Raw genomic sequence first — 11881 nt, forward strand, 5'->3', positions numbered from 1 at the left:
TTGAGCACCCACTGTACTCAGCCCAGCAAGCCCCACCCCAGGCTGAGGGTCAGCACAACCTTGCCCCCCTTTCCCTCCACTTGCTGCTCGTCCCTCGTCTGGGATTGGTTTCCCCCAGAAGTAAACCCCGAGACAAGGAAAGCGCAGGGGGCTATGTGGGAGGTGATGCCAGGCAGTCCTGGGGGTGAGGCAGGCCAGGGCCTGGGGGCGACCCTCGGGTGTGTTCAGCCCCCCTGACTTGCTGAGGAAGGCAGATGTCAACCCCGTCAGCCCTTTCGGGGCCAGCGCGATGTTGGACAGCGGTGGTGGGCTCCACAGCATCCTCTTCTACCTTATTCCCAAGGAAGGTGACTTGGGAAAACGAACATCAGATTCTACTGGATGCCACCTGCCCACAGTGGGCCTACCGGGCTCAGCCAAAGTCAGGCTTTCCCTGCGTGCAGAGTGCTGAGCAGGGATGGCTTTTGGCCAAGGTCGGGACTTGTGAGAACTTGTCCGCATCTGCCTCTGAAGCCACAGTGGATTCCGGAAGCTCGGGAGAGCACCGCCAGGCTCCGGGCTCAGGTGTGTGACAAGGGCGTGGCCTCGAATTATGTTGGATGGAAGATGAGGTGCGTTCCCCTCCCAGAGATATTTAAGCAATATCCAGAATGTCTGGGGCCGCAAATCTTCCTCCCCACGTTTCTCCTTCCTCCTTCGTGAAACAAGATAGGAAAGTGCCTGGCCCGGTCCTCCCATTTGTCTCCTTCGGTGAACTTGGATCAGATTCTGTAACTCAGGGTGGAGGCAAGTGGGTGCCTGCATTCTCCCGAGTCAGACACCGCTCCGCGCAGGGGGATTCTCAGAGCGTGCACTCAGCCCTGCCCGCTGGTATGGGTGGTTTCCTAAACCATCTTCTGTATGTTTAATCTCCAGGGCACGATGAAAGAACAGACAGAGACAGAGATCGCTGGAGAGAGCAATTTAAGGCTTTTTTATTAAAGGTGGGTAAGGGAGGAAAAACGGACTTGAAAATTTATCAACATCTAATCCTGCTAAGATTTTCTCCACCATATGCCAGCACAACAGTACACTGGAAATGTGTACTAATTACCCCTGATGTATCGTGTATGTATGCTTTATACGCAGCCCCTGACCTTTTTATTAATAACTTTGCGTTATATTCATTGACCTGAAACAAATTGAATTCAGTGGCACTCACTCAAGAACTGAATTACATAGTCTTCTTAATTGGTCTTTTATTTATTTAAATGTGAAAAAGTAATGGCTTGCCACCTGTAATATTTTTCCAACAAAATAAAATCAGAATTCGAATATTTTCCCCCAACCTACATGATGTTTTCAATCATCTAGCTACGAATACATATTTAGCTATGAAACTCTAGTTCTGGTATTATCTCCAAAAAGAATCTCTTCATTTTCTCTTTCATTGCCAAAGCGTTGAAAAATGCTGATATAGAAGCGTGTTAATTAGAGGAGATTTATGGTAATCAGCAGGACTAGGAAGGCTTTTCTGGGAAGTGGCCCTCAGAATAGGCGGTACTGCACGTCGTCACCAATAGTTATACCGTCTCCCCCACTTCCCGCCAGCCCCAGCTCTTTGGAGCCTCCTTATGTGATTTAATATAGCTCTGGATGGCAAAATCAGGAGGGTTAAGACGGGAGTTTGTTAAACATGCGAAGGTATTTTCCACTGCATTTGTTCGTTTTTAAGTCCTTGAGCTGCATTGTCTGTTGACTGGAGTGGGGGGACAGATATCTAATTTCAGGAGTCTAGTGATGTGCTCATATCCACGGTTTCACGGGCAACAGATACCACTGGTAACATTGTTCTCAACACCGTTCACTCATCTCTTTACTTGGAGGATTCCTGCAAGCGATGGAAGAGATAGAAGCCACTGGAAATTTTTGGCTTTGCTTTCTAATTCCAGTGTGAAATTAGTTGTCCCAACTGCAAAGAACTACTTTACTCCTTTACTTACTATATTTAACTTAAAAATGCAAATTCTATTAGTGGACTGATGGCTGATAAAGGCACCTTTGTGCCCGGCTTTAACCTCTATTAGTGAGGATTATGAGGACGTAGGCACACTGGCATTTTCTAAGTGTCACTGTGACAGCACTTGCTGCACAAATGCCTGGCTGTCACCGTGAGTTTTATCACTCGGTTTTTCCCTCCGAATGTAGACTAATAAGCCCAGAAATTACAATTGCCTCCCTGCCGAATCTGTGATAGGCGGAAATAATGATATCAGTGCCCTGCTAATCTTCTTGCCTCCGCGCTTGGTACTGTCCTATTGAGTCACCTGTCACACTCCGCTTTGATGAGACGAATTCAATCTCCCTGCTATAATGACAATGGGGCCATTTTAATGTTTGGAAATGATTATGTGGAGGCTTCGCCGTGCTCTGTCTTGACGAGCAAGCCGGGGCACAGAGCACACCAGGAGAGCAGGCTCTGGCTTTCGGGCAGGTAGTGGAGATGCTGAGTTATTGGGAGAGAGGCGTAGCCGTTGGCGTCCTCGAGAGCCTTCTGGGCTGGCCTTGCAGGAGGGAAGGACGGGGAGAGGAAGAGGTGGGACCACTCTGGCAGAAGCATAGCCATTGGCTAGTCTCTCAGTTCTCCGCACAAATTTGCCTCTAGAAGGATTTTCCAGAACCTCTGTGGTGTTCAAGGAAGCAGGGAGGGCTGGAGCTTAGAAATCATCACGATCACACTACCAGCACCATTGGCTGGGCTGGAGCAGGGCAGCCAGAGATGGGTTGTTGAGTACTTCTCCAGGACATTAACCAAATCAAATCATTCTTACCCCAGGCCTTGTTCTTTGAGAGCAAAGATCCTTGTTCTTTGAGAGGAATTCTGCTGCAGAGCCAAAATATATAATTTGGAAAATACCAGGTGTTAATGAAGTCTAGAGCAACCAGAATCCTTAATCACTGCTGGTGTCAATTTCTAAAACCACTTTGGAAAACCAGACATGTACACACCAGCAATTTTACCCCTAGGTAGATTCTCAACAGACATGCACGTGTGTATTTAACAAAAGACGTGAACTAGAACGTTCATAGCATCATCCTTTCTGAATGGCGCCCAGCTGAAAATCATCAAATACCCATCAACAGTAGAATGGATAAAGCGGTGGGGAATTGGTTTACAGTGGAATAGTATACAGCCATCAGAACGACTGAACCACAGCTACGCAGATGAATCTCACAAACAGGATGCTGAATGAAAGAAGCCAAACTTCAAGGGTCAGTACAAAAAGGATTCCATTCTTAAGCATTTGGAGGCAGGAAAAATTGCTCTACGGTATGAGAAGTTGAGATCGTGGTTGCCTGGGGAGCAGCAATAACTGGAAGAGGACACCAGGGGGAGCTTCGGGGGGCTGGTCGTGTTCTGATCCTCAATCTGGGTGCTACTTAACACTACTGTGTTTGCTTTCTGAAAATTCATTCATTTGTGTACGCCTCTGTATGTACAGTATGATTTTAATAAGGTGTCATTTTAATTTAACATTTTTAAGGTAACGTAGGAGGCACCTGTGCATTCTCTCTGCCTCTATAGCATAAGGGGAACAAGGACAGAAACACTGCTTTGTAGCCTGCCCCCAGCCTCCCTCACCAAACACCTGCTCTGCATGGATGGGATCTGGGAAGGGGGCTTACTGATGAGAAGCAAGAGTAGTCCTGGGCTTCCCTGGTGGCGCAGTGGTTGAGAGTCCGCCTGCCGATGCAGGGGACACGGGTTCATGCCCCGGTCCGGGAAGATCCCACATGCCGAGGAGCGGCTGGGCCCGGGAACCATGGCTGCTGAGCCTGCGCGTCCGGAGCCTGTGTTCCACAACGGGAGAGGCCACAGCAGTGAGAGGCCCGTGTACCGCAAAAAAAAAAAAAAAAAAAAAAAAAAGAGTAGTCCTGTCTCAAACGCTGGTTACTGAAAACTGGAGGGGGAAAGTGCTGAGCCATCTTGCCAAAATGTGGATCCCTTGTCTTTGGTCAAGAGCACGGAGAATGTACTGGAAGCCACAGAGCGTGTGTCTGCTACACTCTTCAGGAGGCGGGACAGGAGACAGTCCACAGGGTGGAGAATCGATCAGGCGCCCAGGGCTGCTTCCTAGCTACGTCCCCTACAAACTCTTCCTGCCCTGCTTCAAATCATAGCCTTTCTGACGCAGCCACCAACTACAAGTCATGTAAACGAAAAGTGCTCCCTTTTGGAACCACTGCTTATACGTGGCTTCCCTATTTGGACAATAAAGCTCAAGGAGAGCATTCTTATCTCTGGTAATCATATCCCAGAAGGGTAGCAGCACATGGAAGAGACATAACCCACAGTCTCTGATCCTTCTAGAAGGGCAGCTCCCAAGCTCCCTGTTAAAGTGAAAAAAAAAAAAAAAGGTTTGCAAGAAGGAGCCATGATTCAGTAATTCAGTAAGCAAAATCACGTGCTATTGGACAGGGCTTTGTAATGTAAATTGCTTGGCTTGTTTCCAGAGTGAAATGGAGGTGCCCCTGGCCGATTAAATAGTCTCCACATTCACTCTCTACCTTCATTTGTTTCTCCTGGCAGTCCGTTTTGTTCATCTCCTCTGTCCAGATGCAGGGTTCATTTAAGTTACTGGTCACTGGTTGATAGTTGCAATAAAAGTAAACTGCATACACATTTTAATCTTATTACACAAGACTCTTAGCAGGCTCTTGGTCTTTCTTAAACTTGCAACTAGAACAGTGGTTTTTAAAAAATACTGATAACCATAATAATAGCAATGAATCCACCCAGTTTTAAATTATTTTCAAGAAAATAGGGCTTTCTCTACCACCTGCTATAACAATGTGACACCTTGGGAAAACTCTTTATCCTCTCTGAACTTCAGTTTCCTCACCTGTGCAGTAGGGATAAGAAAAGCACCTGCCCCTCAGGGTTATGAGGAGGATCAAATGAGATAATGCATGTAGATAATGCACGGTGGTAATGCATGTAGCATGGTGCTCACTGCATTGGACGGTCTGGATAAATGGCGGCCCCTGTAACGATGACAATTAAGATGCTATTTCCTTGAGTGAAGCTCATCAACAGGCTTCCATTGTCTGGAAGACAAAACCTACAGTTGACTATGGCACCCAAGCCCTTCACGGCCCGACTCCAACCTGCTGCTCAGCCCTGACGTCTCTAAAGATTGGATCCCTCCCCATTTCCCAAACCTGCTCTGTGCGTCTTTTAGTCTTTCTTGAACTGAGATGTGATTGACATATAACATGATTAGTTTCAGGTGTACCACATAATAAGTCAATATTTAAATATATTTTGCAATAAGATCACCACAATAAGCCTAGTGAACATCCATCATCACACATTGTCACAATTTTTTTTTCTTGTGATGAGGACTTTTAAGATTTACTGTAAGCAGACTTACAGACATCAAAAACACACTTATGGTTACCAAAGGGGAAATGTAGGGAGAAGGAATAAATCAGGAACTTGAGGTGAGCATACAGACACTACTGTATATAAGATAGATAACCAACAAGGACCTACTCTATAGCACAGGGAACTCTAGTCAATATTCTGTGATAACCTATGTGAGAAAAGGATCTAAAAAAGAATGGATATATGTATATGTATAACTGAATCACTTTGCTATACACCTAAAACACAACATTGCAAATTAACTATACTCCAATAAAATAAAAATAAATAAACTTTTAAAAATAAATTAAATTTTAAAAAAGATCTACTGTTGGCAAATTTCAAGTCTACAATACAGTATTGTTAACAATAGTCACCGTGCTGTATATTCCATCCCCAGGATTCCTCTGTCATTACTGGAAGTTTGTACCTGCTGCGGCTCTATTCTTTCTTTCCAACCCTTTCCCCACAAGCATCTGTGATAGAATTTCTTCCTTTCTCTTCATTTATTTTTTCCACTTTAGAACCTACTGTTTCTTCAAGGCACAGACAAGAAGCACGTTCCTTCATTAATCTTTTGCTCCCTTAGGGAGACTCTTAAGTACTTTGGTGGGGCCCAGAGGCAGACAACACAGCAGGACCTCGCGGGTTTTAGTTTTAGGACAGAGCAGTTACCGCTCTGCTGTTATCCATGGGATCCCTGTCACTCTCCAGCCTCCCTCCCAGCGTACCTTGCTCTGACAATGAAGTGGGAATGGAAGTGATGGTGACACTTCCAGGGAGAGCACAGCTCTCAAGTCCTTCCCTCTTCCCACCACAGCAACCTCAGAAGCCACATGATCCAGAGGAGGCAGCTACAGAAGAGGGGCAATTCCAGCAGCCCGGCCCCTGCGTGAGCGAGGACAGCTCGCCAGGACCCAGGATGGGATACCCAGACCTCTGTTGTGTGAACCGCTGAACTGCGGAAGGTAGTTTGCTGCTGTGTCTTCCTCCTCTGTGCTCTTAGATCCTCAGAATCTGTATCTTAACAGGCATTGTATGGTACTGGGGGTGTGTGCGTGTGTGCGTGCGCACACATATACACACATGAGATTTCTTCCTGGAAGGCTGTGCCCTCCTAGAATTCAGAGGTCAAGTCAGCTTCATCTTTGACTTTCTTATGGTGCCTACCAGGTGCTGGAACATAGAACACGTTCAGAAATATTTGTTGAATTCATCATGCTTCCCTTTATTTCTGAATTAAGACAAAGTCCAAATAGGTCAAGGCACAGATTTAAGTGAGGACAGTTTCCCCTAAACATAGTAGTAAATGATCATTCTCCCACTTGGGGGACTTCCTTTTCAATAAAAGAAGCCCCCCTAAGAGAGTCCCAAGCCATTTGGATGTGAAGCATCATCACAGTTCCACGAGGTACCAGTCTCCTCTTTCTCGTCAGAGACTGTTCCCAGCCTCACTGGTTGAGCTGTAAGTCACCAAGGACAATGATTTGTGGCATGTTTGTGAATTTGAATAGGCAAATGGCGGCGTGTTTCTCTGAAAGCAGCCCTCCCTGGAATAGCTGTGTGTGTGTGTGTGTGTGTGTGTGTGTGTGTAATTCCCTTCATTAGTGAATCAACATGTATGCTGGTTAAATGTGTACAGATGGTGGATTTCTATCAGAGCCAAGCCCATAGCATCATGGCACCCTGACGCTGGGGCCATGGGCTCCCACCTCCTTGTGCAGATGATTCAAAGAAAACAAGGGAAATTCCTGCAACACAGGAGACACCTGTGTACCTTTACTTTATTTAAATCTGTTCTTTACCGCTCGCAACTACTAACCTCTTCATACATAAAATAATCACCTGTAATGATAACCAGGCTTTCATTTAAATTTCAAAACAATCCAGTGAGAATGTTTCAGAGACTTTAGACAGCCCTACTCTAGTCTGATCATTTTGTCTCACTTGACAAAGGAAAAAATGAAAAATAGAAAAGAAAATGCCCTAGTTTGCCTGAATTGATGGTAAATTTATTTATTTTGTGGACAAACTGTGGATCCAGTCAAAATCTTGGTCTAAGAAACTCCTAAAGAAAACAAAGAATTAATTTGGCAAAATTCAAAGAGATTTAGTTTGAACAAGACACTAAAGAAGGGTCTTGGGAAAGGTCTTAGGGAAAAAAAGAGATGAGGCAAACAGAAAAAGATGCTGGGCCCGGGAACTTAAATTTCCAGATATCACTGAAGCAATCAACACAGAAGAAACAAGCGTTCGTGAAGATTTCGTGCATTCTGACATTTACTATGAAAGGTGGGACAGGGGATACGAGAGGGTGGGGAGAATAGTGCAGGGTCAATTCTGAACGAGGAGAAAGGGGTTTCCCAGGAGGTTTGCATAGAGGGGTTTCCACAGCAGGGCTGAATAAAAGCCTGTCGTTTCCAGGTTTCTCCACAGGTTTGCAGAGGAGAGCTGCATTGGGAATAAATGATGTCAAGGTGTCAGGCAGCCACTCCTGCATAGACATGCATTCCAGAGGAACGTGCCTCATTGCTGGGGGAAGTTCCCCAGTCTGGGGTTGTAAATGGGTCCCAAAGGGAGTTCCCGAGAGTCCATGGAGAAAATATGGCTCCCAGAACAAACCACAAGATTAAGAGATACACACCACAAAGTCCACAGTGGTCACTGCAAGAGTGGGACTTGTGTCTTTGCAGACTAGAAATGGCTGTAAACCAACCAGGGGCCAAGGCAGCAGGTCAGGCTGGCGGCTGGTGAATGGGGTGTCTATGAGGTTGCTGCTCCTTAAACAGCTCACAAATGATTCAGGATCATGATAGAAACACTAGCAATTGCAGGTATCTGAAGAGGGAAGAGAGCTCAGTTCTACTCCGTTCTTGAGCTAATGGGGATGTCTTCTGAGCCTTACCTTGTGCCTCGCTTGGATAAGAAGCTGGAATCTCAGTATCAACATGTGCCACATAATCAAGGCTCCTCCATCGTCAACCAAATGCATGGCTATTTTCGGAGGAAGTTGTTTTGACTTCTTCACATTTCCAGAGACTTGGGAACAGTTAAGAGCCTCCTAGAGAAAGGTTTGAAGTGAGCTTAATAGCTCCTAATGGCAGAGTGGGTTCAACACATGCCCTTCAAAAGCCAGTGCCCCCGGACATGTCCTTGGCATATGATGTTGGGCTCTCTGACCCTCTAGGTTCTCAGGGTCGAGGGAGCCCAAACAAACCAGAGAGGAAAGGGTGGTTTAACAGAAAAATTAATGTACAGCACATTTTCTGTTATTTGGGCACACTTTGTCCTTTTATTTATTTTATTGAAGTTCAATTTATTTACAATGTTGTGTTAATTACTGCTGTACAGCAAAGTGATTCAGTTATACATATATATACAATCTTTTTTATATATACTTTTCCATTATGGTTTATCATGGGATATTGTACATAGTTCTCTGTGCTATACTGTAGGACCCTGTTGTTTATCCATTCTATATATAATAGCTTACATCTGCTAACCCCAACCTCCCAGTCGATCCCTCCCCCAACACCCTCCTCCTTGGCAACCACCAGTCTGTTCTCTATGTTCATGGTTCTGTTTCTGTTTCATAGATAGGTTTATTTGTGTCATATTTTAGATTCCACATATAAGTGATATCATATGATATTTGTCTTTCTTTGTCTGACTTACTCCGCTTAGTATGATAATCTCTAGTTGCAACCATGTAGCCGCAAATGGCATTATTTCATTCTTTTTTTATGGCTGAGTAATATTCCATTGTGTATATGTACCACATCTTCTTTATCCATTCACTTGTTGATGGACATTTAGGTTGTTTCCATGTCTTGGCTATAGTAAATAGTGCTTCTATGAACATAGGGGTGCATGTATCTTTTTGAATTATAGTTTTGTCTGGTTATAAGTTGGGTAAACTTTTTAGTATTTTATCATACGGCTATGTCTATTTTAAATGTTTCTTTATTAATTTTAAAATCTTGAGTAATCTTAAGAGGAAATTCTCTCTTATTCTTTTTCAGAGGGAGTTTGCAAGCACGGGCGTAGCTTCAAAATTGAGGATGTCATCAACTCTAGTAACCCCAGCTCTCAGGCACATCCCCAGAAGCAGATCCTGGGATGAGGATTCTGAAGCACATGTTTTCTTAAGCAGGTGCTCTCAGGGGAAACAGAGAAGGGCTCGGAGAAGCTGGAAAAGGAAGCAAGGGTGCCAAGCCCAGGTGTGGTCGCAGGCAGAGGCCCGCAGAGGACAGCAGGGGCCGACCTCACAGGATGCTCAGGAACACAGGTTATCCCAGCCTGGGGCAGGTGTTCAGAGCACCCAAACCTGGGGAAGCCCACACGGTAAAGGTAAAAAGGCATTTGAAGGGGTATAGTTATCGAAAAATGGGAGAAAGTGGGAGTGGGAAAAAAACAATTAGATGTTCTCTTCACAAATCAGAGCAGAAACTCAGAACGGCACAGTTTATGAAGTGTGGTTGTATAGATGGATGTGGAGGGCATTACGCTGAGTGAAATAAGTCAGAGAAAGACAAATACTGTATGATATCACTTACATGTGGAATCTAAAAAATACAACACTAGTGACTGTAACAAAAAAGAAGCAGACTCACAGATCTAGAGAACAAACTAGTGGTTGCCAGTGGGGAGAGGGAAGCAGGGAGGGGCAATACAGGCACAGGTGGTTAAGAGGTAGACACTATTAGGTATAAAATAAGCTGCAAGGGGATTCCCTGGAGGTCCAGTGGTTAGGACTCAGCGCTTCCACTGCTGCGATTCCTGGTCGGGGAACTAAGATCCTGCAAGCAGCAAGTTGTGGCCAAAAATAAAATAAAATAAATAAAATAAAATAAGCTACAAGGATATATTGTACAACATGGGGAATATAGCAATATTTTATAATAAGTATAAAAGGAGTATAACCTTTAAAAACTGTGAATCGCTATATGGTACACATGTAATTTATATAATATTGTACTTCAACTATACTTCAATTAAAAAAAAAAGAAACATGGTTGTCAGCCTCCAAAGTGGCCCCCAAAGAGCCTCCCCTCCTGGTTTTCAAGCCCTGGTGCAGCCCCTCCCACACTGGATCATGGCTGGTCCGTGTGACCAATAGAATACAGAGAAGTGATGGTATGTCACTCCACTAGGCTATACAAGACACACTCGTTCTCTCCTAGGCCACCTGCTCTGTGTGAAGCCAGCTGCCACACAGAGGAACTCAGGAGCCCTGTGGAGAAGCCATGAGATGAACTGTGGGAAAGACCGCCCCCTCAAGCCTTCACATGGCTGCAGCCCTTGCCAACATCTGGACTGCAATCTCCGAGAGACCCTGAGCCAGAATCACCCAGCTCAGCCGCTCCTAAATCCCTGGTCTTCAGAAACTGTGTGAGATGATAAATGTTGGCTGTTTTAAACTGCTACGTCTGGGAGTAACTTGTTACGTAGCAATAGACAACTAACACGTGAAGCATATATTCAAAGCATGCTCTGTGCCCTTATGGGTGGTACCAAATTCAAACACCTCCAGACACCAAACCAAGAAGAGAGTCCAGAACTGGGCCAGGGTAAAAACACAGTGGTCCCCATGGATGACAATGACAACAAAGCAGCTTTGAGGGGACTTAGGAGCCTCTCCCATGCTGGTTACAAATTGCTGCTCCAAATTTAGGATCAGTGACTCGAATGAGGACAAGAGCAAGTTCCCAGTAAAGGAGCCAGAAGGAAATGTATCACAGGAATATGTTAGAATGATTTTCGTCATGATTAAAATAAAATAAAACTTTTCCACCCAGCAAGGAAACTTCAGTTCTGTGGAAACTCATTTTTAGAGAAGACTTTTGGTTCTCTACTCAGCGGCCACCTCAACCCACTTTTCCATTGTGGCAGAGCCACTCAGAGGCTACAGTGATGAGATATGCATTTTCCCAGCCTCCCTGGCAGCTGGGTCTCAGCCAATGGGACCCAAGGCATTCTGCAGAAGAGATTTTTGGAAAGGTCTTCCATAAAAAGAAAGACATACAGGGCAAAAATGCCCCTTCCTGCCCACCTTTAGATCTTGTGTGAGAATTTGCGACTTGGATCTGCAGCCACAGTATTGCTGTATTGAGGAGAAAGCCAAAATGTTCACGAAGAAACTCACTCAGGGGGCTTCCTTGGTGGCGCAGTGGTTGAGAATCTGCCTGCTAATGCAGGGGACACGGGTTCGAGCCCTGGTCTGGGAGGATCCCACATGCCACAGAGCAACTAGGCCCGTGAGCCACAACTACTGAGCCTGCGCGTCTGGAGCCTGTGCTCTGCAACAAGAGAGGTCACAATAGTGAGAGGCCTGCGCACCACAATGAAGAGTGGCCCCCACTTGCCACAACCAGAGAAAGCCCTCGCACAGAAACGAAGACCCAACACAGCCAAAAATTAATTAATTAATTTTAAAAAACCCAACAAACTCAGATCCCTGAACTCACTGAGCAC

The sequence above is a fragment of the Mesoplodon bidens genome, assembly GCF_964165515.1.
Source record: "Mesoplodon bidens genome assembly, chromosome: 15".
NCBI classification, from domain to species: Eukaryota; Metazoa; Chordata; class Mammalia; order Artiodactyla; family Ziphiidae; genus Mesoplodon; species Mesoplodon bidens.